The 27,228-nt window shown below is 36.5% G+C and overlaps 1 protein-coding gene across 3 annotated transcripts in view; it reads left to right on the top strand.

Annotated features, from left to right (window-relative positions):
- LOC128682482 (1-phosphatidylinositol 4,5-bisphosphate phosphodiesterase epsilon-1-like) overlaps nt 1-27,228 on the top strand; it is a 157,097-nt gene that overhangs the window by 6,490 nt on the left and 123,379 nt on the right. For all 3 annotated transcript variants that reach the window (XM_053767183.2, XM_053767181.2, XM_053767182.2), the window contains exon 2: nt 19,876-19,891. The gene's annotated coding sequence lies outside the window, so the exon portion shown is untranslated. The remainder of the gene's footprint in view (nt 1-19,875; nt 19,892-27,228) is intronic.

Below are 27,228 nucleotides of genomic sequence, written 5' to 3'. Positions count from 1 at the left end.
TTTTATATTTAAAGTTATTTCTCACTAGCTATAAACAACTGGCATTTCGGAACGACCACTGCTGAGAAGAAATGCCGAAAGAAACTCATTTGAACAGTGTTGGTCCCTATCATGCCAGAAGGTTATTACAATATAGGGATGGTTTAACACTGAACCCTTCAGTAACACGTCCTATTGCTCCGTTGCGCTCCGTCACGTGGACGTCCGTCAAACAATGTGGAAATTGTATGAAGTTTCGACGTAAGAGTTCAAAAGCTTTTATATAGAACTATAGCTCCTATGAATTGAGCACAACGGAGCCGCAATGTGCTGTGTCGCCTCACTGAGCAAATTTATTGCATGATACACAATTTATTTAAGACTTCATTGTGTAAAATATGACCTTAATTATATATTTTTTACTTACATATTATAAAAGAAAGTTTCAAATGTTGCGTCTGTCTATATGAACGCGATAAACTAAAAAACAATCAAATTGTTGTACGGTTTTCACCTTAAACAATGTGATTCCTGTGGCTGTGGTAATCATAATCATCTGACCAGATGTAAAATTTAGCTAACTATGCCCCGAGGCTTCGCTTCCGTAGGAATTTTTAGATAAAAAGTATTATATGTATTATTTATAGGTTATATTCTATCCGTGTACCAAATTTCATAAGGATCTGTCAAATAGATTTTGCGTGAAAGGGTAACAAACATACATCCTCACAAACTTTTGCATTTATAATATTAAAAGGATTAGGGATATAACCGAGCAACGCAGCAAAGGTAGCTAGTGAAATATGTTAAACAAATGACTTTACCAATTTTTTGTCTTTCCTTTAAGTATTAACTATTTGACACAATGAGGACAACTCGATTCCCGCCAAAAAACCAAAATTCGGCTGATATTCTCACGGATCATCTCACTGGCGACGTCTAAAAATGTTTACCGTAACGAAATTCACTTCTATTTGTATTTACAATATGGGCGAAAAATAGTTTTTCGACGTCCAGTCTTTGGGGACCAGGTAATAATATATAAAATATGGAATAAATTATTCAAACAGACGAAAGTGGAAGTGACACTTCGTTTTGTGAGTAGATTTTAGATTGATTTATCAATATTTATACACACATATTTCATGTTTACACGGCTTTGGGCGCCACAGCCGTGAATGCAATCACACAATGGAACACGCGATCCCTAGAAATACTTATAGAACACTAAATAATTTCTTGATCATACGGCATTAATTGCAAACTCAATCCTAATGCTAGCTAATATTGTTATAAACGCGATAGTAAGTTTGTTTATGTGTTTGTTTATTTACCACTTCACGCTCTGTCTACTAAATCAATCTTCATGAAATTTTGCACACATCTAGTTTGAAGTATGGAGAAGAACATAAGGTTTACCTATCAAAAGCTGGTATGGCTATAAAAATTTATAATTTAATGCTATTCTTTATTTTAAATGCTGATTTGTTCCTCCCAAAGGTTCGCTGGAAGAGATTGCTGAGCAATAAGTCCGCCCTTGCTCCATATGTACCTAAACTATATTCTTTGTGTACCTAATGTGTTTATGGGTAATAAAGTTCATTTATTATTATATTTGACGACCTCGGTGGCGCAGTGGTAAGGTTCTTGCCACTGAACCGAGAGGTCCCGGGTTCGATCCCCGGTCGGGTCACGATGGAAAATGATCTTTTTCTGATTGGCCCGGGTCTTGGATGTTTATCTATATATGTATTTGTTATAAAATATAGTATCGTTGAGTTAGTATCCCATAACACAAGTCTCGAACTTACTTTGGGGCCGGCTCAATCTGTGTGATTTGTCCTAATATATTTATTTATTTATTTATTATTATTATGTTGGTACGCATTTTCAGCCACGGGTCCATTGGGACCCGGTCCTTTGAGGCATTCATGGGGCCGAAGCCAATCAAAATCAAAATCAAATCATTTATTCAGTAATTAGACTTTCACAGGCACTTTTTCACGTCATATTCTAAATTAAATGATGTTTACCAAAGCTAAAAACTACTAGCATTTCGGAACGACCACTGCTGAGAAGAAATGCCGAAAGAAACTCATTCAAACAGTGTTGGTCCCTATTATGCCAGAAGGGCTTACCATTTTTTAAATATAAATTTATGTATAATTTTTTATCAGTAATATAACAATGTAAGCATACAATAATAAAGTACATGGTCAAAAGGTATACTGAAACATATTATGATTGTGATCAAGTGCTGATGAAAGATTAATGACAACATTGAAGAGGCCTTTTTGTACCTTTTTATTCGAAAATGGCTGTAGAGAACTATCCCTTGGTGTGCCATCGGATTATTATTATTATAACTACATATCAAATAGTGTAAACAACATCAATAAAAATAATTTATTTAATAATTTGTTATATTTGTTAATTGACGTCCTTGGAGAAAAGGCCGCGGTGAAGTTTGTTGCGCCGCTTCTTCTTCACCTGCGCTTTGGAAGTCGGCAGTAGACTTGGTTTAAGTAATTTTTGACGTCAATAAGTGATGTATACTCGTATCATCCTAAATTGGAATAAAGAATTTTGAATTTGAATTTGAAATCGATATTTTAACTCGTGTGATGGTACTTAAGTATAAGTACCATCGTATCCTTTGTTAATTAATGACGTGTGAATATTCACGTGACATGTACCTATTTGCAAATTATTTAAGTAAATGGAATATAGCGACCTACAAGTTTGCTGTGCCCTTGCAGGCAATTACAAGCGACGCTGTAATTTATTATTTTATAAGTTTGCAAATCGTGTCTAGTTTATTTATTAAACTTTATTGTTCCAAGTAAAAACATACTTATAAACAAATGGCGAACTTAATGATTAATAATGATTATGACTATAAATGTCTACCAATATTATAATACCTGTAAAAGGTGACTAAATTATAAGCACTATTGGAATTACTGTACTGTGTACTGTATTCTGATCATTGTAACACTTGGTTGGCGAATAAAATCAATTCAGCTGACCAGCTGATCAGCAGGCCTACCATCAACTTTTACAGAACGATTCCAATGCAACCCAGTTCAATTTAGGCACCTAAAATGAATCGCATTCGTACTAAAAATTAAGTTGACGGTACGAATTTGCGATGCAGTTCAGTTTAGGTCGTAAAGTGGATCGCGTTAAGAGATTTTGGTATGCTACGTCCTGACGTATGAAAAATTGTGCGGAGCAAAAAAGTCGAAGCGAGCGAAGTCGCTGGCAATAGTTCTCTATATGTGAAGGTTACATTATATTCTTTTAAATATGTTTGACCTTCTAAAGTGCAATACACTCGAGAGCGACGCGGAGGGTCATTAAGAAACACGCGAGATGAGGAAAAAGCTCAAGTGACTCGACATTGTAGCTTTCTGGAAGTTTTCCTTTTTTTTTATTATTGAAAATATCATACATTTTTTTAACCTCCGACAATTTATAGGAGGATTCTCGTTCTGTACTCGGTGGTTAAAAATCCCACTTAATATTATAAATGCGAAAGTTTGTGACGATGTGTATGTTTGTTACCCTCTCACGCAAAATCTACTGGAGCGATTGTCATGAAATTTGGTACACGGGTACAAATATATAACCTGGTACTTTTTATTATGAAATTCTCACTCTTCCCACGTAAGTGAATATTTGACATGTTACGAATTTTCGATCAGGTCACGTGTCCTGACGCGAGTTTAACATTTTTTACCCATCACAAGAAGTGCACAGCGCCGCTGATCAAGTTTTCACTTCAAAAACTTCTTTATATTAGTGAGAAATTTTGACTACTTAAACAAATTTTAATACGAAAGAGTGTAGGCTAGTATTTCGCCGCGAACTTATTCAATTCAAATTATTTATTTCAGACATAGTCCATATGATGTTAGTGTAACACTATTATACTCACACTAGTGTTAGTAAAAACAAACAAAAAACAAAAACTTGGACCTCGCGAACCCGATACATATTTACAAAATTGTTAATATTTCAAAAACGACTGAACCAATTTTGATGCCCCACGAACTTAAAAGTTCTATTGGCATATCCTACATACCTTTTCAGTTTTATCAAAATCGGACCAATGGTTCGAAAGTTATCGCGTTACATACAAAAAATGTATTTTTGCCCCAAGTAGAATGTTCAAACCTCGCTCGCTTGGTCAATTAAAATTTTAAAAACTGTATCCATTCCACATTTAACTTCAATTCTGCAAAATGTAGAGGGATGTCCGCACATTTTTTAGTCTATAGCTCTAAAAGCGTTCCCTCGTCAGGGGCCAAAAGGGTTTTAGTGTCGCTGTTGACCCAAAATGGGGAGTATATAGTTTAATATAGCACCTACCTGTGTAGTGCGACCTCGGTGGCGCAGTGGTGAAGTGCTCGCCTCTGAACCGAGAGGTCCCGGGTTCGATACCCCCGGTCGGGTCGAGATGGAAAAATATCTTTTTCTGATTGGCCCGGGTCTTTGATGTTTATCCATATATATATTTGTTATAAAATATAGTATATTCAGATTCAAATCCTACTCGCGCCACATGATAATGTATACCAATCTGACTCGTGTATAATAAGTACTTTGATGGTGGTATGAAGCAAGTGGTGGTCTATGAAAACTACCATACATGAGTCAGATTGGTATACAAACTCGTGTGGCACGTGTAGGATTCGAACCTGGGACCTTTCGGTTCATAGGCCAGCGCCTTAACCATTACACCGCCACCGCTTTACTTGTGTTACTAAGTTTCAAATATAAAGTAGATTTTACAACCGCTGTCGATCGCGTGGCTAGAAACAATTTAGATCTATATTTAGCTTAATTCCTCTGGAGGTTTGTATGTATAAACCTTATATAATACTTTTATCCGCAACTTCGTCCGCGCGGACACAAATGTGAATAGCTACCACCTTTTTCTCTTAAAAAAACAGTCAAATTCGAGGTATATTATCATATTTTCACGCTACAATACAAGCGTGAAAATGTTGGTTATTACACAGTTGGATTTTGTGACGTGACCCGAAGTGGAGCGCGATAATAAAGCAGAATATGTACTATTATTATATACTACACTAGCTTTTGCTCACAATTTTGTATGTGAGTAAAAATTCATTTTACGTGGGAATTTCAGGAAATCTCTTCTTGGTGCTCATCTACACTCCCCAGGGAACCTACATGCCAAATTTCAGCTGCCTACGCCCAGTAGTAGTAGTCGGCTGTACGTTGTCTGTCAGTCATTCAGTCAGTCACTCAGTAACGGAACAGTTTTGTGTATATTGATAACTTAGTATAGATTAATATTCCCCTCATGTTATGATATTTTTATAGTTATCGATAGCTTTTATGTTTGAGACATAAAAATGGATTTAATAGGTTTTCTCTAACATAGATTGGTAAAGTTCTTGCCACTGAACCGAGAGGTCCCGGGTTCGATCCCCGGTAGGGCCATGATGGAAAATGATCTTTTTGATTGATTGATCGTTTGCTTTCATCCCGGAAAAATAACTGTTAACGTTGGAAAACACGCGGGCGGAGCCGCGGGCAATATCTGATTTCCGTAACCCAACATCGTTCATAGATAGCTAGACGTCTTGTAACGTAATTACGCCACAGTATAACGTCCAGAAGATTATGTTTCATCTTGGTATGTGCACGAGGTCAGCATAAAAAATCCTTAAAATTGTAATGTAGATGTAATATTGCAACCGGTCGCGCTTGACGTCAATCAATCCTTTTTAGAATTATTGCCTGCAAGCAGCCCGCCCCGGTTTCGCTCGGGTAATACCATTACAAATTATACCCATGTACCCAAAGACTTAAAAACATCTAAGTAAAGGATACAAATTCTTATGTGTTACACATTGAATCTGTTCCAGAATTATTCCTAATTTTAGAAAGGAAGCTGTTGATATTAACAAATAAAACTATAGCTTCTTACAATAAAAGTAACTTGTGTCACTCTTCACCCTTCCAACTATCTTTACACAATGTCCCTTTAATTGCTTCAATTAACTAAACTAAAAATTAATTCACTAGGGATCCGTTCCAGTTTCGCTTGTAAAACAAAAAAATATTCCTAATTTGGGTGTTTTAAACCTGTTTTGCCTCGAACACTTATAAAAGTGTGAAAGATATGTTTTTTCCTGTAACAAAACTGTTAGAAAACTGTTTTTACATTTGTGTGTGTGTGTGTGTGTGTGTAAACAGCGTCGCTGTATGGCGAAGTCCCATTTGCCGCCGGCATCGACAAAGCGCGCGCTGTTGTTGTTCCGTCTTATAACGAACCGGCAACGACACGTCGGCTGTCGCATTGTTATGCCATTATAAACCTTATAGGCTGTGACAGTAATATACACTTTTGAACCTGTTTTTCAAAAAACAGATTTATAGTGTTACAGTTTATTTCTGTTTTTCTTTTAACCCTAATGGAAAAACAGTGTTTCAAACACTTTATTCGCTTAACCCAAAAGTCCCTGCCAAAAGAACTTCCCCAGGTATTTATCTATTTTATTCAAAACTTTATGTAAGTCCAAAAGGTGGATTTAACGCCATATGGTATTCTCACCACAGCTTCTGAAAGTTGTTATACTATTGTGTTACTATTATGTACTATGTCCTCACCTCACAAAGCATTAGTGATGTAGCAACATAGTTAAATCTAACTTTGTTACAATAATTCTAGATAGTTCGCAATTAGATACGGCTGTTGACAAATTCCTTTGTAACCGTTCTATGAACTTGTTGGCTGATTTATTAGATTATACCCCGTGTCCAATTGCCAAGTCCGATCGGGTAGGACGTCGAGCACTTTTTTTTACAAGTTATTATAATATTAAGCTTCACCTGTCCCGTTGTCTGTAATCAAATCTTGCAAGTACGATTTCTCCTACTTCCAGTTGTCCTGCAGAGTTGAAATTTCCCACGTCGCTTCAGTTTCCATGACAATGCATTATTATGATGCGCATGACCTGATGGTGCACTCTAGATGGGTTCCCGACGAGGGAACTCCTCAACGGTGTACAGCACGTAAATGGTTTTTTTTTACCGCGAATTGAATGCAATAATATCTCTGTGACAATAATAAAGGTTTTGGCAAAAATTGCTATACAAATTGCCTGTTAGATGGTTAGGTCTACCGTTCAGTTTGAACTTATAGTCCAATATCTATGGCATGTGGTGGTGTCTATGCTCCCGTTGATGTCGTAAATGGTGATAAGTATAGTCTTAAACAGCTACACAGATAGCGTTCTGCAACGGCTGTTCAATGTGCAAAACTTTATATTGACCCGGAGATTCGCGATGTCACAGCCCCGAAAGTAACCGAGAGCAAGCCAAAATGAATAAGAGATACGCAAAAAGTGACTTTCTACACATTGGCAATATTTTGTCTAAATGCTCAGTCCGTGATTCTGAACAACATTTAGTATGGGTAGTAACTCCGAAATCGAGAAAAAAAAATCTGCTGTTCTATATACAACATTAATACTTAACTTGTGGAAAATGTGTATGGATCAAATAAACTGAATTTCTTTGCGATTTCAATGTTGCTTCCATACGTAAAGTTGTTCAGTGCCATCGACTGAGTGTGTAGATAAAATAGTGGCAATGTTCGTTTGACGACCTCGGTGGCGCAGTGGTAAAGTTCTTGCCACCAAACCGAGAGGTCCCGGGTTAGATACCCGGTCGGGTCATGATGGAAAATGATCTTTTTCCGATTGGCCCGGGTCTTGGATGTTTATCTATATATGTATTTGTTATAAAATATAGTATCGTTGAGTTAGTATCACATAACACAAGTCTCGAACTTAATTTGGGGCTAGCTCAAGGTATCTATGTGATTTGTCATAATATATTTTATTTATTTATTTAATCCTTAGTGAATAGCATTGTTATAGTCTTTTACGCCGCTATGATAAAGGAACTAAGGAAGTTTGAGTAATAAAACTTGGCTTGTTAATGGAATTCTCCAATTAAGTACGGTCGGCAAAAAACATCTGTACTTAACCGCCGATGGACAAAAGGAGAGGACAATCTGCGCGGGAGAAGTACCTGACACTACCTGATATATTCTATAATAGTTCTTCGTTCGTTTTCAGATGGAATTTATCGCTGCCATTAAAACCACAGTACATGTTACTGAGAAAACAGATAGCTATTTTATTAGTTGACATGCTGACGCTACAAGTTTAATTATGTTTGTTCGGTGTACGGCCTGCAAACAAAGCTGACACACTGCGTCTGGCTATATTTATTAAACTATACTAGCTTCGTTACAGTGTACTGCTTGGTAAAAATTCTGTTATTGGTTCCGTAATTCAAAAAGTTAAAACTGATCCTTTGTAGACAGAGTTTTATATTAAACTAGATGTTACCTGGGGCTTCGCTGCCGTGGGAATTTTGAGATAAAATATAGCCTATAGCAATCTTGAATAATGAACTTTTCTTATGGTAAAATATTTTTTTTAATTGGTTCGGTAGTTTCGGTTTACCCGCCTCATTATCCCCCTACACTTAACTCATGTCTAAACTTAACCCCAAAAGAAGTCTCGGAAAACTTATTTTTTTAGCTTTATATAGATTGTTAAAAAATTTTGTGCAGCACGAATAATTTTTATGTTGGCAAAATAGGTTCCTTTTTACGAGGATGTGACGTCATGCAACCGCGACAGTAATGGGGTCCAGGGGGCTTACCCTTGTCACAGTATTTTAAGATATTTCGTCTTATACTTTAATGTATGTGATCAGTAAGGCGTAAAGAAATTTCAGGATTGTATTTGTTACAAAAAACGTAAACGTGACGACGACCTCGGTGGCGCAGTTGTAAAGTTCTTGCCACCGAACCGAGAGGTTCTGTGTTCGATCCCCGGTCGGGTCATGATGGAAAATTATCTTTTTCTGATTGGCCCGGGTCTTGGATGTTTATCTTTATATGTATTTGTTATAAAATATAGTATCGTTGAGTCAGTATCCCGTAACACAAGTCTCGAACTTACTTTGGGGCCGGCTCAATCTGTGTGATTTGTCCTAATTTATTTTTATTTATTTATTTATTTATAGTATACTAGCTGTTTACCCGTCCGCTTAAATGCCCTCGGGAACTGTTTTTTCTTCGTAATAAAATGTGATTGAGATAGATGAAATAAAATATTCACATTTAGCGCCACCTGTAACAGAGACGCAAATCCACGGGAACAATGGTTTTTTCCGGGATGAAAGGTATCCTATGTCCTCCATACTATTAATTGTATATATGTGAATATTTCAAGAATATTGGTTGAGTAGACAACGTACAATTTTTTGCATTTACAATATTACTAAACCGATACTACCGACCGAACCGATATTTACTTGGGATTGGGATATCGATGCAATATTTCTAAGTGAAAGTAAACGCACACCGAACACTTAATAATAGTGAGACGCAAATTTGTACGCGCATACCGAACATAGATTTTGTTGTTCAGATTTAATTGTATTGTTCTCATGTGAAGTGAATTTGTTCTAATTCTTAATGAGAATAAATATCTTAAACCATAGTAAAAAATCATGTGAGGTATTATCCCGTCTTAAAATAGAGTAAGGGATACGTATTCAACAATAGTCTCAAAAAGGGTTGGCGATAGGCAAGCGCCGGTTGTAAGATCGTTGGCAAATTTAATGGTTACTTTTTAAACGTACTTCGGCCATAAAAGTACTATAATATTTAAACGTGCCTCTTCTAGTTTGAAAAAAAGATAATATATTTGTTCCGCATAAAAATAAAATAAGTTACTTATTTTCAAATTCAAATTTAATTTTCTTTATTCAATTTAGGATGACATAGATCACTTATTGACGTCAAAAAATTACTTAAACTAAGTCTACTGCCGGCTTCCAAAGCGCAGGTGAAGAAGAAGCGGCGCAACAAACTTCACCGCAGCCTTTTCTCCAAGGACGTCATTGACAAATGTAGGTCTTATACATATATTAAAAATTAAGAGGACGAATTTACATCATTATTAGGAAATGTCAAAATTTAAATAAATAAAAAAAAAGTTGTATTTCCAATAAAATTATTGTTAATTGTCACACAAAAAATATATATAACACAAAAAATATAAATAAAAAGCTAAATCTACAAAACGTACGTAATAATGTTATAAATAAACACTTATTACAATTCATAGCAAATGAAAATAAATATACACTTCTAAACGAAATGTTACAATTTATATACGAAAATACAAGATCCTACAGAGATCATTGTTGTTGGATAGTTGGTTGTCTGCTCTGCTATTATCAGCTGCTGTGGCGTGAACCACAGCGCTGATAATCAACTAGGCTTTTAAAATTAAAATTTAACACAAAATAAAACGTAAAGTATAGAAAAATCAAAATTGAATATTATATTACATAACATCGGCGGCTGTATCTACAATAATTTTGTTTATTACATTCTATTGCAATCTATGCCCTGGATTGATTGAGTTAGGTAGTTAATCTAATGATTACATTAGTTTCGCAACCAGCTCTGTCAATCCCGTAAATAATGAGACGTGATACTGCCTCCGCAAATTCAGGTTTTCGTAAATAGCATTATCATTCACACCAAAGCCCAACTTGATCGATATTTCACCTAGTAGATTAGATAAAATTAACGATTTCGCAAAAGTTATGACAATTCATCGATTACTTATTGACGTGGGAAGTTCCTGTCCTATAATAATAAGAATAAGCCCGCAGGGCAGCTTGTGGCGAGCTGTTGGGGAGTAGCGACCCCACGGACCTGAGTGTTCCCAGGGCAGGCCCCTGTTCCTCACCTCCGCCTTCCTTCCCCAAGGTCGGAGTGGAAACCGAGAGGTAACAGGACCCCTACCTCTGGCTTGCCTTCATCGGCCGGCCAGAGTGGAGTCGCGAGAGCTATATGCTCGAAGGGTGGAAGTGTAAAATGTCATAACGCCGGGGGCATCTGACTGGATCACCACGATTTCGCGCCCCGCAGACTCACCTCTCTACACCCTTAGCCGCCCACGTCGATGTTGCCCCTTTGTCGCCAATCACAGCGACTGATTTGAGGGGCCCATCCAGTGAGCGGCGAGTCACCACCTGCCACTGAATAGTCAGTTATCATGATTATGGCAGGTGGCCGAACTCTTTGCAATAGCCCATTCTCAGTCCATCCAAATTTCATTCTATAGACCAGTACTTCTATCCATTATTCTGCAAAAGTTCACACTCTCGCCGAGACCTGCTCATGGGCATATCATTTTATTGGTATATCCGCGAGCAGGTTTTGGCGGGAGACCTACACAACATCAACACTCTCCAAAGGGCCTCTACGTGTTGGATCCAAGGACCGGTCTTAGTGCCGTGAATTTATAAAAGCAGATACATAGTAATAATAAAAATAAATATATTATGACAAATCACACAGATTGAGCTAGCCCCAATGTAAGTTCGAGACTTGTGTTATGGGATACTAACTCAACGATATTATATTTTATAACAAATACATATATAGATAAACATCCAAGACCCGGGCCAATCAGAAAAAGATCATTTTCCATCATGACCCGACCGGGGGTCGAACCCGGGACCTCTCGGTTCAGAGGCAAGAACTTTACCACTGCGCCACCGAGGTCGTCAATAGTAATCTATACTATTATTATACAGAGGTAAGCGTTTGTGGGTTTGAGGCGGGTAATCTCCGAAACTACGGAACTGATTTCAAAAACTCTTTCACCATTATAAGGTTCATCATCCAATACCGCTATAGGTTAAATTTTATCTCAAAACTCACACGGGAGCGAACCCCGGGCAACATCTAGTCTTTTATCTCCCACATAGCTTAGCACACAAGCTTATCCCCACACCGTGTATATAATTATGAAACATTAATATGACAATTTTATATATTTTTCATTTTTAAGCTGACTGAATCGTACAGGCTCATGGATGTGCGTCTCGTTGCACCTGATGATGTCCAGCATAGCATGGCGTAGAGTGAAGTACGCGTTGCATCCTACAGAATGCTTGATGCATAGAAAGCGAACTCCTAATTTGTCTTCCCGATGTTTTTGAAAAGAATGATCTTTGTAGATAGCGATAATCCTGTTCTGGATGGTCGTTATGCAAGTTACTATTTCAAACCACAATAAGCACTAAATCTGACATTCATAAAAGTTAAAGCGCAAGTGTGTTTTGTCACTTTCCAATTTATGACATTTAGCAGTATCAATTAATTTTTTTATGAATAACGGGGTAAGTGTGTATTGTATACAGAAATATTGTAAAAAAATTAATGATTGTCTGTTTCCATTTGAATTATGGGCTTAAAGCTGGGTTTTCACTATACGAGTGTTCGTGACCCAAGTTCGATCACTAGTGATGGAAAATGATCTTTTTCTGATATATATATATATATATATATATATATATATTTGTTATAAAATATAGTATCGTTGAGTTAGTATCCCATAAAAGTCTCCAACTGACCTTGGGTCTAGCTCAATCTGTGTGATTTGTCCTAATAAGTAAAAAAAATAAAAATAGAATAATAATAATAATTTTATTTTATTTTATATAATGCTTTATCGTGGATACTGAAGTGACTTAGTAAATTTCAGTTTTGTAGTACAAGCAAAAGTAGCTGAAAACTTGTAAGATTTGTCTATAGACAAATATCGGTATAGTAGAAACTTAATAAAAGCTTGTTAAAAAGCATTTTTTACAAAATCAACTCACACTTGATCGGATTTTCACCCGTAAATATGTTAGTACTTCATGAAAACTTAATTACATTGGTAACCACGAAATTGTCAGTATGTGTCGCTGTGGTTACCATTACAACAATATTATAACCATGGATTTAGTAAGTACTTCACGGAGTACCTACTATTTCCATGACTATAATTCACTAGCATTTGCCCGCGGCTTCGCCCGCGTGAATTTAAAATCTTAGTAAAATTTCGGTCATTCTCTAAGAATGAGATTCTTAAAGAATGACCGAGATTTTACTATGAATAGTATGTTTACCAATTTACAGCTTTTTGTTTTGAAATTTGTATTAAGTTCCATACAATCTTTCACCCCCTTTTGAAGGGATTGAGGGTTAATTTTCAGAAAAAAATTAAAACACGTATTCATTGATTTGTTGTAAACAATCAAACTCCAAATTTTCAAGTCACTAACTTCAACGGTGTAGAACTTTCATATAAAACTTTTTCACCCCTCTACACTACCCAGGCAACCTACATGACAAATTTCAGCTTCCTATGCCCAATAATTTCGGCTATACGTTGTCTGTCAGTCAGTCAGTCAGTCATTAGGTAACGGAAGAGTTTTATATATATATATATTGATTTTTAAACTTTGGCGTTCATAATTATATATTAAGCGACAGGTATTAAACGCGCACATACCTTTTTTAGTTTGTATGAAAATCTGTTCCTCTTTCGCAGAGAAATTCACGCGGTTGTAGCCGCGGGCAAAAATTACTTTCATACTTTGTTTCATTCTTTAATTTCATTTCTATATTCGTACTTTTTATCCCGATATTCCCACGGGAATCTAAGTCATTAATTAATACTCAAAATTCGTCCCCTACCTCTTATAACAACAGATAAACAATTTAATATGACTCTTTGAATTTTAAACCCAAAAGCTTTCACGCTGGAAACTTTTAATGGGAAATCCTTCTGTTATTCAGGGTTCCGTACCTCAAAAAGGAAAAATAAAATCCACAATTTGTTTTAACTTCTAAGCGGTGGTTTCTGCCGTTAATCGAATCCTACTCGTGCCACAGGACTTTGTATTCCAATCTGACTCGTATAGTAGTCGATTTAGTAGACCACCTCTTGCTTCCGGTGAAGGAGAACATCGTGAGGAAACCTGCACACTGGTGGACAGTTTAGTTCCCTAGTGTGTATGCGACTACCTCCCACTAAGTATGAATGGTAGGTAGTTGTAAAATCACATCAGATGCCATAAGGCGACTTAAAATAAGATCTGGCACCAGCAAACAGAAGCGACGTGGAAAATTTCAACTCTGTAGGATAAGCGGAAGTGGGTGAATTTACCTAAGTTGCCAGATTTGATATGCTGTATAAAGTATACAAACTTAGAACACGTGAAAATGAGAGAGGTAGAGAGAGAGAAAGAGAGAAATATATATATAGAAATATAGATATTTTACAAAATAGTTACCGACTGTATAAGTTACAACAAACTGTTTTAACAAATCCACAGAGGCCTCAAGCGTCCGCACTAAACCCTTGACCTATTAACAAAGTAACAGCCAACAAAATAGGGACGAATCAATAAAAAACTTCTCTTGTCTATGTCACAGTATGGTTTTAATTAACAAGTTTACTTGTACATCGATTTGTTTATGGTCCAAGTGATAGAAGCCTTACTGTTTGTCTACATGGTCCAAGGGAGTGAGCATATATTTGCTAAAAGATGCAAGTTTTCACATTTTTTATAATTATTCTGTTTATCCTAATTGTTAGTTGGGAGAGAATGCTTTTAGCATTAAGTTCGCCATTTGTTTATACTTGGAACAATAAACTTTAATAAAATAAATAATTTAAATCATTTTAAGTGTGAATTTTGAGACAAAACATAGCCTATAGCAATCTTGGATAATGTACCTTTCTAATGGTGAAAGAATTTTGAAATCAGTTCAGTAGTTTCGGAGATTACCCGCCTCAAACATACATACTTACAAACGCTAACCCCTTTATGATAATAGTATAGATCATAATACTGAGATTTTTCCATGAAATTCACGCGGCCGAAGCCGCGGGCAAAAGCTAGTAGAAAATATAAGCGTATAACTTGAGCCATATCTTTCGACAAGTAATTGCCACTATACCCCGCACGTGTGGGCCGAGCACCGTGTGTCTGACCTATCTACCCATTTAACATGTTTGCGTGTATATGCTACAGCTAAAGTGCGGCCACGCCACAGATTAAAACTTTTCATGTGTAAAGTTCTTATATCTGTGGTCTACACGTTTAGCCGGCTAAACCTCTGTTCGGCTAAAACAGCTGTTCTCAGTTGGCTACATCTGTTAGTCCTGTTTTTATATTCGAATTCAAATTCAAATTATTTATTCAAAAATCAGACCTTCACAGGCACTTTTTCTCGTCAATCTTTATATTCATAGTTATTTCTCACAAGCTACAAACTACTGGCATTTCGGAACGACCACTGCTGTGAAGAAATGCCGAAAGAAACTCATTTGAACAGTGTTGGTCCCTATCATGCCAGATCGGCTTACCATTATTTTTTCGGCAAGATCGAGCTGAAATCGGTTAAATGTAGATTTAAGTATTCATAGACCTGACCTTAAACCTAAATAGCACTCTTTCAACATTATTAAATTAATGTTTTCTCTGATTAATTACTATCAGATGGAGCAAAATTTAAAGACAAATTTGACAATTAGACACACCAACGACCGTGTGAAGTGGAAACGAAGAGGTAGGAAAGCGGACCTGGGCTCCGACGCTCAATGGCTGAGGAAGAAACCGGGAAAATTCTCATATGAGAGAGAGAGAAAGAGAATGAAGACAACCAACTGTATTAAGGTCTAGCCTTTAGTCGCGAAAACGTGACATAAGCAGAAAGAACTTGATATAACTAACTAACTAAGTACTAAATACAATAAGCACAATCCACAATTTGTTTTAACTTCTCTTCCGAAGCGGTGGTTTCTGCCGTTAATCGAATCCTACTCGTGCCACAGGACTTTGTATTCCAATCTGACTCGCATAGTAGTCGATTTAGTAGACCACCTCTTGCTTCCGGTGAAGGAGAACATCGTGAGGAAACCTGCACACTGGTGGACGGTTTAGTTCACTAGTGTATGCGACTACCTGCCGCTAAGTATGAATGATAGGTAGTTGTAAAATCACATCAGATGCCATTAGGCGACTTAAAATAAGATCTGGCACCAGCAAACTGAAGCGACGTGGAAAATTTCAACTCTGTAGGATAAGCGGAAGTGGGTGAATTTACCTAAGTTGCCAGATTTGATATGCTGTATAAAGTATACAAACTTAGAACACGTGAAAATGAGAGAGGTAGAGAGAGAGAGAAAGAGAGAAATATATATATAGAAATATAGATATTTTATAAAATAGTTATCGACTGTATAAGTTACAACAAACTGTTTTAACAAGTCCATAGAGGCCTCAAGCGTCCGCACCAAACCCTTGACCTATTAACAAAGTAACAGCCAACAAAATAGGGACGAATCAATAAAAAACTTCTCTTGTCTATGTCATAGTATGGTTTTAATTAACAAGTTTACTTGTACATCGATTTGTTTATGGTCCATGTGATAGAAGCCATGCTGTTTGTCTACATGGTCCAAGGGAGTGAGCATATATTTGCTAAAAGATGCAAGTTTTCACATTTTTTATAATTATTCTGTTTATCCTAATTGTTAGTTGAGAGAGAATGCTTTTAGCATTAAGTTCGCCATTTGTTTATACTTGGAACAATAAACTTTAATAAAATAAATAATTTAAATCATTTTAAGTGTGAATTTTGAGACAAAACATAGCCTATAGCAATCTTGGATAATGTACCTTTCTAATGGTGAAAGAATTTTGAAATCAGTTCAGTAGTTTCGGAGATTAACCGCCTCAAACATACATACTTACAAACGCTAACCCCTTTATGATAATAGCATAGATCATAATATACTGAGATTTTGCTATGAAATTCACGCGGCCGAAGCCGCGGGCAAATGCTAGTAGAAAATATAAGCGTATAACTTGAGCCATATCTTTCGACAAGTAATTGCCACTATACCCCGCACGTGTGGGCCGAGCACCGTGTGTCTGACCTATCTACCCATTTAACATGTTTGCGTGTATATGCTACAGCTAAAGTGCGGCCACGCCACCGATTAAAACTTTTCATGTGTAAAGTTCTTATATCTGTGGTCTACACGTTTAGCCGGCTAAACCTCTGTTCGGCTAAAACAGTCGTTCTCAGTTGGCTACATCTGTTAGTCCTGTTTTTATATTCGAATTCAAATTAAAATTCTTTTCTCGTCAATCTTTATATTTATAGTTATTTCTCACAAGCTACAAACTACTGGCATTTCGGAACGACCACTGCTGTGAAGAAATGCCGAAAGAATCTCATTTGAACAGTGTTGGTCCCTATCATGCCAGATCGGCTTACCATTATTTTTTCGGCAAGATCGAGCTGAAATCGGTTAAATGTAGATTTAAGTATTCATAGACCTGACCTTAAACCTAAATAGCACTCTTTCAACATTATTAAATTAATGTTTTCTCTGATTAATTACTATCAGATGGAGCAAAATTTAAAGACAAATTTGACAACTAGACACACCGACGACCGTGTGAAGTGGAAACGAAGAGGTAGGAAAGCGGACCTGGGCTCCGACGCTCAATGGCTGAGGAAGAAACCGGGAAAATTCTCATATGAGAGAGAGAGAAAGAGAATGAAGACAACCAACTGTATTAAGGTCTAGCCTTTAGTCGCGAAAACGTGACATAAGCAGAAAGAACTTGATATAACTAACTAACTAAGTACTAAATACAATAAGCACAATCCACAATTTGTTTTAACTTCTCTTCCGAAGCGGTGGTTTCTGCCGTTAATCGAATCCTACTCGTGCCACAGGACTTTGTATTCCAATCTGACTCGTATAGTAGTCGATTTAGTAGACCACCTCTTGCTTCCGGTGAAGGAGAACATCGTGAGGAAACCTGCACACTGGTGGACGGTTTAGTTCACTAGTGTATGCGACTACCTGCCGCTAAGTATGAATGATAGGTAGTTGTAAAATCACATCAGATGCCATTAGGCGACTTAAAATAAGATCTGGCACCAGCAAACTGAAGCGACGTGGAAAATTTCAACTCTGTAGGATAAGCGGAAGTGGGTGAATTTACCTAAGTTGCCAGATTTGATATGCTGTATAAAGTATACAAACTTAGAACACGTGAAAATGAGAGAGGTAGAGAGAGAGAGAAAGAGAGAAATATATATATAGAAATATAGATATTTTACAAAATAGTTATCGACTGTATAAGTTACAACAAACTGTTTTAACAAGTCCATAGAGGCCTCAAGCGTCCGCACCAAACCCTTGACCTATTAACAAAGTAACAGCCAACAAAATAGGGACGAATCAATAAAAAACTTCTCTTGTCTATGTCATAGTATGGTTTTAATTAACAAGTTTACTTGTACATCGATTTGTTTATGGTCCATGTGATAGAAGCCATGCTGTTTGTCTACATGGTCCAAGGGATTGAGCATATATTTGCTAAAAGATGCAAGTTTTCACATTTTTTATAATTATTCTGTTTATCCTAATTGTTAGTTGAGAGAGAATGCTTTTAGCATTAAGTTCGCCATTTGTTTATACTTGGAACAATAAACTTTAATAAAATAAATAATTTAAATCATTTTAAGTGTGAATTTTGAGACAAAACATAGCCTATAGCAATCTTGGATAATGTACCTTTCTAATGGTGAAATAATTTTGAAATCAGTTCAGTAGTTTCGGAGATTAACCGCCTCAAACATACATACTTACAAACGCTAACCCCTTTATGATAATAGTATAGATCATAATATACTGAGATTTTGCTATGAAATTCACGCGGCCGAAGCCGCGGGCAAATGCTAGTAGAAAATATAAGCGTATAACTTGAGCCATATCTTTCGACAAGTAATTGCCACTATACCCCGCACGTGTGGGCCGAGCACCGTGTGTCTGACCTATCTACCCATTTAACATGTTTGCGTGTATATGCTACAGCTAAAGTGCGGCCACGCCACAGATTAAAACTTTTCATGTGTAAAGTTCTTATATCTGTGGTCTACACGTTTAGCCGGCTAAACCTCTGTTCGGCTAAAACAGTCGTTCTCAGTTGGCTACATCTGTTAGTCCTGTTTTTATATTCGAATTCAAATTCAAATCCAAATTATTTATTCAAAAATCAGACCTTCACAGGCACTTTTTCTCGTCAATCTTTATATTTATAGTTATTTCTCACAAGCTACAAACTACTGACATTTCGGAACGACCACTGCTGTGAAGAAATGCCGAAAGAATCTCATTTGAACAGTGTTGGTCCCTATCATGCCAGATCGGCTTACCATTATTTTTTCGGCAAGATCGAGCTGAAATCGGTTAAATGTAGATTTAAGTATTCATAGACCTGACCTTAAACCTAAATAGCACTCTTTCAACATTATTAAATTAATGTTTTCTCTGATTAATTACTATCAGATGGAGCAAAATTTAAAGACAAATTTGACAACTAGACACACCAACGACCGTGTGAAGTGGAAACGAAGAGGTAGGAAAGCGGACCTGGGCTCCGACGCTCAATGGCTGAGGAAGAAACCGGGAAAATTCTCATATGAGAGAGAGAGAAAGAGAATGAAGACAACCAACTGTATTAAGGTCTAGCCTTTAGTCGCGAAAACGTGACATAAGCAGAAAGAACTTGATATAACTAACTAACGAACTAACTAATTCTGATGTAAATATTATAAATTCCAAAGTCGATCTGCCTGTCTGCGTGTTCCGCTTTCGCGTCTAAATCGCTGGATCTATTTTGAAAACTTATTTTTTTTCAGTATGCATATAGTTAAAGAACCCCGTTCAAACGTAGGTAATTTTTTTTTACAATTTTCAAAAATGTATACTATATTGGCATTTTGTATGAAAAAATTTTGTATGAAAATCGTATCTATTCCGTTTTCGCACAGAATTTCCCGCAAAAGCCGCTGGCAAAAGCTGGTTATTTATAATATTATAATATCCTAACGATTAGGTATTACTGTATGTATGTCTGTTGCTTAAAACTTACTTCTTGTTTCAGATTTTGGCATCAAATGGTGAGACTTTCTTATCTAAAATATCATATGTTTAATACTTTTTGTAATATAAAAGCTATATTATCGCGCATATAACACTGAAATATAATACTAATACCACTATATTAACTTTAATCGTGGCTTGTGGTCTCGATTTAGAATAGAACCATACCTACATGTCGATGTCGTAAAAGCCGACAAAGGTAGTGTCCTGATGGTCACAATATATGCTTGGCTAAAATTTTATTGCTAGGAACGTGCAAAATTGAGTTGCGTAATTCCATCCGAACATAGTTACTTTTATATATATATATATATATACTAAAATAACAAATAAAATAAAAGCTTGTAAAACAAAAAGAAAGGTCACGCTGTACAATGTACAGTTGTCCACACGTCAGGCTGACATAAATGGACTTCTAATCATCGGTAATAGTGTCGAATTTGCTTTGAATCTGCGCCGGTTAATATGCCCTCGACTGCTCCACATCCATCAAAATTAATTAGTTATTGTAAGCTCAATTCTTTTATAGATTTCAGTCTTCACCCGTCGCTTTTGTCTGTGGATTAATTATTAAACTATTTCCATTAAGGCGCTATGTACCCGCATACTAGCGCCTTCGTCACATTTTTATGACACAATTTCAAACCCACGTTAAACCACATATATTTAAAAGTAAAGTTTCAAATACAGGCTTACTACTTCTTTTTTCAAAATTCAACCCCCAAATTACTATAATATTCTATAACTATATAATTTGTACGAAAATTTGTATGAAAATCATGCCTGTTCCGCTTTCGCAGATTAATTAAACGCGAGCGAAGCCGCGGGGTTATTAATAGTTCCATAAAACAGTCCGAAAGCTATAGAGTAGATGAATCTACGCCTGCAATGCGTAAAAAATCACGTGTCAAATCAATGAGATTGATCACTAAACATAAATAGGTCATCAGTTTTAATCAGACAGATGCCATTACACTTGACCTAGAATGCTAACAATCCAACCACGGAGTCAAAACATGAAACAAAACAACGTCGTTACGTCCACACATATTCTCTCTCTTTTTTTTACACGATGTGGGAAAACGAGACAGCGTGTGGACGTGAGTATCTAAGTTTTTGTAGTTTTCATTTGTCTTCAGTAAACCCAACATTGTTTTGATGCAAGGTTCATAGGTATATCTCAAGTGCAATCGTCGCATACTTATTAGAATCTGTGATGATAATAATAATTATTATAAAGAGTTACACTTGTATGAAGTGGGCCCTCAGACCACACGCACATTTTTTGACGTGACAACGTCTTAAATTAGGTTGCGGCTGGGAGTCACTTATGAAAAAGTGTAACGCCCGGTAACGTTACTATGAGTCACCGAACGAGAGAGAGGCCCGCCGAATGCCTTGCGTCTCTCTCCCACTCAACTATGATCGGTCTGCCGCGCGCGTAAAAAGACGTTGTCACGTAAAATCTTCGCCCATAAAACCGACTTTACAGGCAACCATTTTTTTATTTTTACACAAGACACGAGTAGGATTCGAACCTGGGACCATTCGGTATATAGACGCCTTAATCATTACACCACAACCGCTTCGAGATTGGGGTTACATGATGAAATAATTATAACGTCTCACATTTCAGCGCGTCTCCGTGAGGTAACGGGCGATCCAAGGGCGGGCAGTTACTTTGCACAAAGGATTGCCATAGCGGTTCAGAGGGGTAATGCTTCCAGCCTTCTTGGCGACCCTTCCAAGCGGCGACGAGCTGGAATTTCTGTATTATTTGTAATTATAGATTTTGTAAAAAAAAAATATGTAATTTTTTAAAAAGCAATTAAAATAACAATAATCGTAATGAAAATTCTCTTTAAAAGCGACTTCCAAAGAAGTAAAATGTTGTAACGTATCATTTATTTGTACAAAGAAACGCGAACTGGTTTCAAAAATTAACTTAGTATTTGAGTTTAGGATTTTACGTGGGAGTTGTAATAAATCGAGCTGAGTTGCACCAGTAAACTTTAACGTTCACTTTGACCTACGCGCCGTTGACGTTTAGACAAAATGGCGTATTTTTCGTTGTTATGCGCACGTTAAAGTTGACACAACAACTCACTCGAAAGGTGTGTTGCACCTGCAAAATCGAAGTTCATATTAACCGGCGCGCCGCTGACGTTTAGACAAAATGGGGTACTTTTCATTACTCTGCGTAAGTTAAAGTTAACGTCACAGTTGACTGGTCCAACCCACTCAGGCTTCAACTTACGAAGTTCCTTGAAACTGCGATTCAAAAGCTTAATATTGTTTAAGCATTTGAAGGCCTTAAACTCGACTTGTAGGTATATAATATATTTGTGCTTATTACACTCTTGAAACAATATAAATATTTAAAGGGAAGTTATTTGAGCTTTCTCTTCGTATCCTTCTCGGCTGTGTCGCCCCGAAGCCTGTAAAAATCAATCTTATTAACACCTCTTGTTCAACTATGTATGTTCGGGTGGAATCTTGCAACTCAATTTTGAAGCAGATATCTTCAACCGATTGAGCTGAAATTTCATACACACGTTTATTTTGGATGACAATGCATTTTTATGCATACAAGACCGGATCCTGCGGCTAGTAACTGCTTTCGGCGAGGGAAATCCTCAACGGTTTACAGCACGGAAATGATTTCTTTCACGCATTAAATGCCACAAGATCTCTCTAACGGCACTAAAAGTTTGTGTCAAAAATCACATTTTTGTACAAAAGTTATATCATTAAACCTTAAAAAGGTTTTTTAAGGCTGGCTGCAAGCCTAACATCAACCATTTTTGAGGGTATCTATCTATAAGCTTCAAAAAATTAAGCCATCGTGCTGTAACTGCGTATCATCAGACAAACACGACTTTAAGTCACGTACGACATCCACGTGAGCTACAGAGTACTGGTCCTATTCTACGGCGTGAGCGCGTTTAAACAACTAATTTTTAATCATAGACGACCTCCGTAGACACTGGAGGTCCCAGGTTCGATCCCCGGTCAGGTCAACATGTTATGATAATTTATGTTTATCTATTATATGTATATGTTATAGAATATAGCATCGTCGAGTTAGTATCCCATAACACAAGTTTCGAACTTACTTTGGGGCTGGCTCAATCTGTGATTGTGATTTGTTTTTATATAGTCATTTATAGTTGGTTGAATGGGTCAATAAGTCTATTCTTCATTGAAAAAACCTGATAGGTGATCTGTTTTTTCCTGTCTAGTCTGAAAGCTAAAAGGCAATCGATAAGTCTATTGTATTGTTTTGAATGAACCTGCCTATTGTTACCATCGATAGTCAAGTTTGTTAAAGTGATATGTGAACATTGATTAATTTTTATCGGAGAATTACTATGACGGTCCAGTGGTTAAGAGCTGCAGAAAGATCCCGGATTCGAAACCTACTCCGTGCCACATCAGTTTGTATACCAATGCCACAAGACAAGTTTGACCCAAGCATGGTGCAGTATCCTCATAGCATATGTAATTGATTTATGACATTTTTATATGAATATATGTATTTTTTGTGACAATTTTCAATAATTTTATAAATAAATAAATATATTAGGATAAATCACACAGATTGAGTTAGCCCCAAAGTAAGTTCGAGACTTGTGTTATGGGATACTAACTCAACGATACTATATTTTATAACGAATACATATATAGATAAACATCCAAGACCCGGGCCAATCAGAAAAATATCATCTTCCATCATGACCCGACCGGGGATCGAACCCAGGACCTCTCGGTTCAGTGGCAAGAACTTTTACCACTGCGCCACCGAAGTCGTCAAATTATTTAAAAAAAAAAAACTTTTTTAATTTATTTCAATTTTGTCATTTTTAATAATAATGCAAAGTCGTCCTCTTAATTTTGAATATATATGTATAAGATCTTTTGGAGAAAAGGCTGCGGTTAAGTTTGTTGCGCCGCTTTTTCTTCACCTGCGTTTTGCAAATCGGCAGTTTAATGTAATTTTTTGACGTCAATAAGTGATGTATATCATCCTAAACTGTATAAAGTTTGACACACTTATGAATACTGGCTACGCATTGCTAATGCCGGTGTTAAATTTTAATAAAACCGCCTAAAATAACAATAATGGTAAGCCCTTCGGGCACGGTAGGTTCCAATACAGTTCAAATGAGTTTCTTTCGGCATTTCTTCTCAACAGTGGTCGTTCCGAAATGCCACTAGTTTGTGGCTTGTTAGAAATCACTATAAAGTGCCTGTGTAGATCTAATTTCTGAATAAATCATTTGATTTGATAAAGGTTACTTAAATTGTGTACATGTTATATTACTGATAAAAAATTATACATAAATTTATATTTAAAAAATGGTAAGCCCTTCTGGCATGATAGGGACCAACACTGTTTGAATGGGTTTCTTTCGGCATTTCTTCTCAGCAGTGGTCGTTCCGAAATGCTAGTAGTTTGTAGCTTTGGTAAACATCGTTTAATTTAGAATATGACGTGAAATAGTGCCTGTGAAGGCCTAATTTCTGAATAAATGATTTGATTTTGATTTTAATTTAAAGGCATCAGGCATGACTTTTACAACTGCCATCTAGTGGCATGTACTGGTTAAATGACTGATGATAATACTTATTTGTATTGTGTTTAGTTTCCGAGATCCACGCGCCTGTCTCTGGTGAGGTCACTAACGACCCGTCGAACTTTAGATTGACAGGGTAGCCATGATTTCAGATTTTGGCACTTATCGAGATAAAAAGCAACCTATGTGTTAATCCGAATCTATGTGCTATGGACGACCTCGGTGGCGCAGTTTTGATTTGGCGCACGCATGATTTTTCTCTGATTGGCCCGGGTCTTGAATGTTTATCTATATATGTATTTGTTATAAAATATAGTATCGTTGAGTTAGTATCCCATAACACAAGTCTCGAACTTACCTTGGGGCTAGCTCAATCTGTGTGATTTGTTCTAATATATTATATTCTATATTTATATTCTATGACAACAGTTGCGTTTCAATGTACTCATATTACAATTTAAATACAGAAATAGCGTTCTATTTCCCTATGGAAAATACACTCTTATATCAATTAAAATTAAAAGCATTACTAAATTTAGGTCATATTTTTAAGCAGTCCCTTTGTTATTTATCCAGTCGACGACCTCGGTGGGGCAGTGGTAAAGTGCTTGCCTCTGTATCGAGAGGTCCCGGGTTTGATCCCCGGTCGGGTCATGATGGAAAATGATCTTTTTCTGTTTGGCCCGGGTCTTGGATGTTTATCTATATATGTATTTGTTATAAAATATAATATCGTTGACTTAGTATCCCATAACACAAGTCTCGAACTTACTTTGGGGCTAACTCAATCTGTGTGATTTGTCCGTATTATGACATAATGATTTTTAAGCATAACGGTTTACGCATAACAAACCTAACCTAACCTAAAAATTAATTATGTCAAATTTACCCGTATGCCAAAAATTAATAAAAGCAAATAATATATAAATTATTTTATTAAATTATTCGTCCGAATTATTTTTGTCAAAAATACTTACGTTAATTCAAAAACAATTACAATTAATTAAACAAAATATTATAATAACAAGTTATGTTTGTCAGTCAAACATTGTTTTATTGAACAAAAACATTTGTCAAGTCCATTTTAAAATGATTCTGTGACAATGGACTTTGGTAACTTCCTTACATATTATAAAACAAAGTCCTCTGACCTGCGTCTGTCTATCTGTCCGTTCGCGATAAACTCGAAAATGACGGCACGGATTTTCATGCGGTTTTCACCAAAAGATAGTGTGGTTTCTGAGGAAGGTTTAGATGTATACTTTGCTATGTTTTTACACGAGCGAAGCCAGGACGGTCCGCTAGTATTATATAATTTGGAGTTTTTATCCGTCGGTCTTCATCAATATGGTCACCCCTGTGACAATCCAAGTTTTGATTGTTTGGTTATAATTTTACGGTGAGCGCCGCCAGAGGCCTCCAGTGGTTCGCTGAAATAATTATATTTTGATGTCGTGGTTAGCAAATGACTTTGCCATAACTCGCGAAGGTGAATTTATGAAGAACATAGACAAAAATGTTTGTACAGTCTACTGTTAGATAATGCTTTTCGCATTAAGTCTACATATTTATACAAATTGTGTTTTTGTGTAATGAAGCTTAAATTAATAAATCATTAAATTAGCTTAAATTAATAATTTCACTAAGCTGTTTGTGTGTAATATTCATTTTCGTCCGACTAATATTATAAATGCGAAAGTTTGTAAGGATATATGTGTGTATGTTTGTTACTCTATCACGCAAAATCTACTGGATGGATTGTTAAGAAATTCGGTACAAGGGTAGTATATAACCTGGAATAACACATAGGGTACTTTGTATTCCGAAATTCCCACGGGAGCGAAGCCCCAGGGCGCAGCTGACGGCACAGTTGACCATAAATTTATAAAAGAACACTAGCTGTTTACACGCGACTTCGTGTGCGTAGAGTAATTACTCCTGCGTAATTATTTTTTTGTGATTAATATGTTTTCCCATGCCACATTTCTAGGACCAATATTTTATAGTGATAGCCATTTAATTTGATCATTTTTTCAACACGATTTTCATACAAATTTTCAACCCCAAATATCGTCTTGATTTTTGAAAACCCAGGTCTTGCATTACTACATACATAGCAAATTTCATCAAAAAGCGATAAGTCGATAAACCGTTTGTTTTGTTTCTTTTTTTTTTCAAAAATCAAGACAATTTTGGGGTTGAAAGTTTGTATGAAAATCATTTCGAAAAGATGACGAAAAATATTGGCTATCACATCAAAATATTGGTCCTAATTGTGCATGGATGAGAGAGGCACAGGACAGAGGAGGGTGGCGTACGCGGAGAGAGGCCTGTGCTCAGCAGTGGGCACAGAGAGGCTGAAATCTGATGATGATGAAAAATAAGTATGATATCCACGGAAAGATATGTATTGATCATATTCTACGGAAGAACCACACAAAACGTGATATTCAGTACATCAACAAAATTCTCTCTGTTTCTCTCTCTCTCTCTCTTCTGAACATGTTTCCGCTTTCTTCCTCAGCTGCTGAGCCTCTAAGCTCAGGGTCCGCTTTCTTACTCTTTCGCACGTGATATTCAGTACATCAACAAAATTCTCTCTGTCTCTCTCTCTCTTCTGAACATGTTTCTGCTTCCTTCCTCAGCTGCTGAGCCTCTAAGCCCAGGGTCCGCTTTCTTACTCTTTCGCACACAACAAAATATCATGTCGAAATTTTAAAAACAAGTCCATATTGCTACCAAAAATTCACACAAAGGTTAAATCGAATTTTCTTTAA

The sequence above is a fragment of the Plodia interpunctella genome, chromosome 30 (genome assembly GCF_027563975.2).
Source record: "Plodia interpunctella isolate USDA-ARS_2022_Savannah chromosome 30, ilPloInte3.2, whole genome shotgun sequence".
NCBI classification, from domain to species: Eukaryota; Metazoa; Arthropoda; class Insecta; order Lepidoptera; family Pyralidae; genus Plodia; species Plodia interpunctella.
Note: the sequence above shows the minus strand (reverse complement) of the source record. Positions and strands in the feature narration are given on the sequence as shown.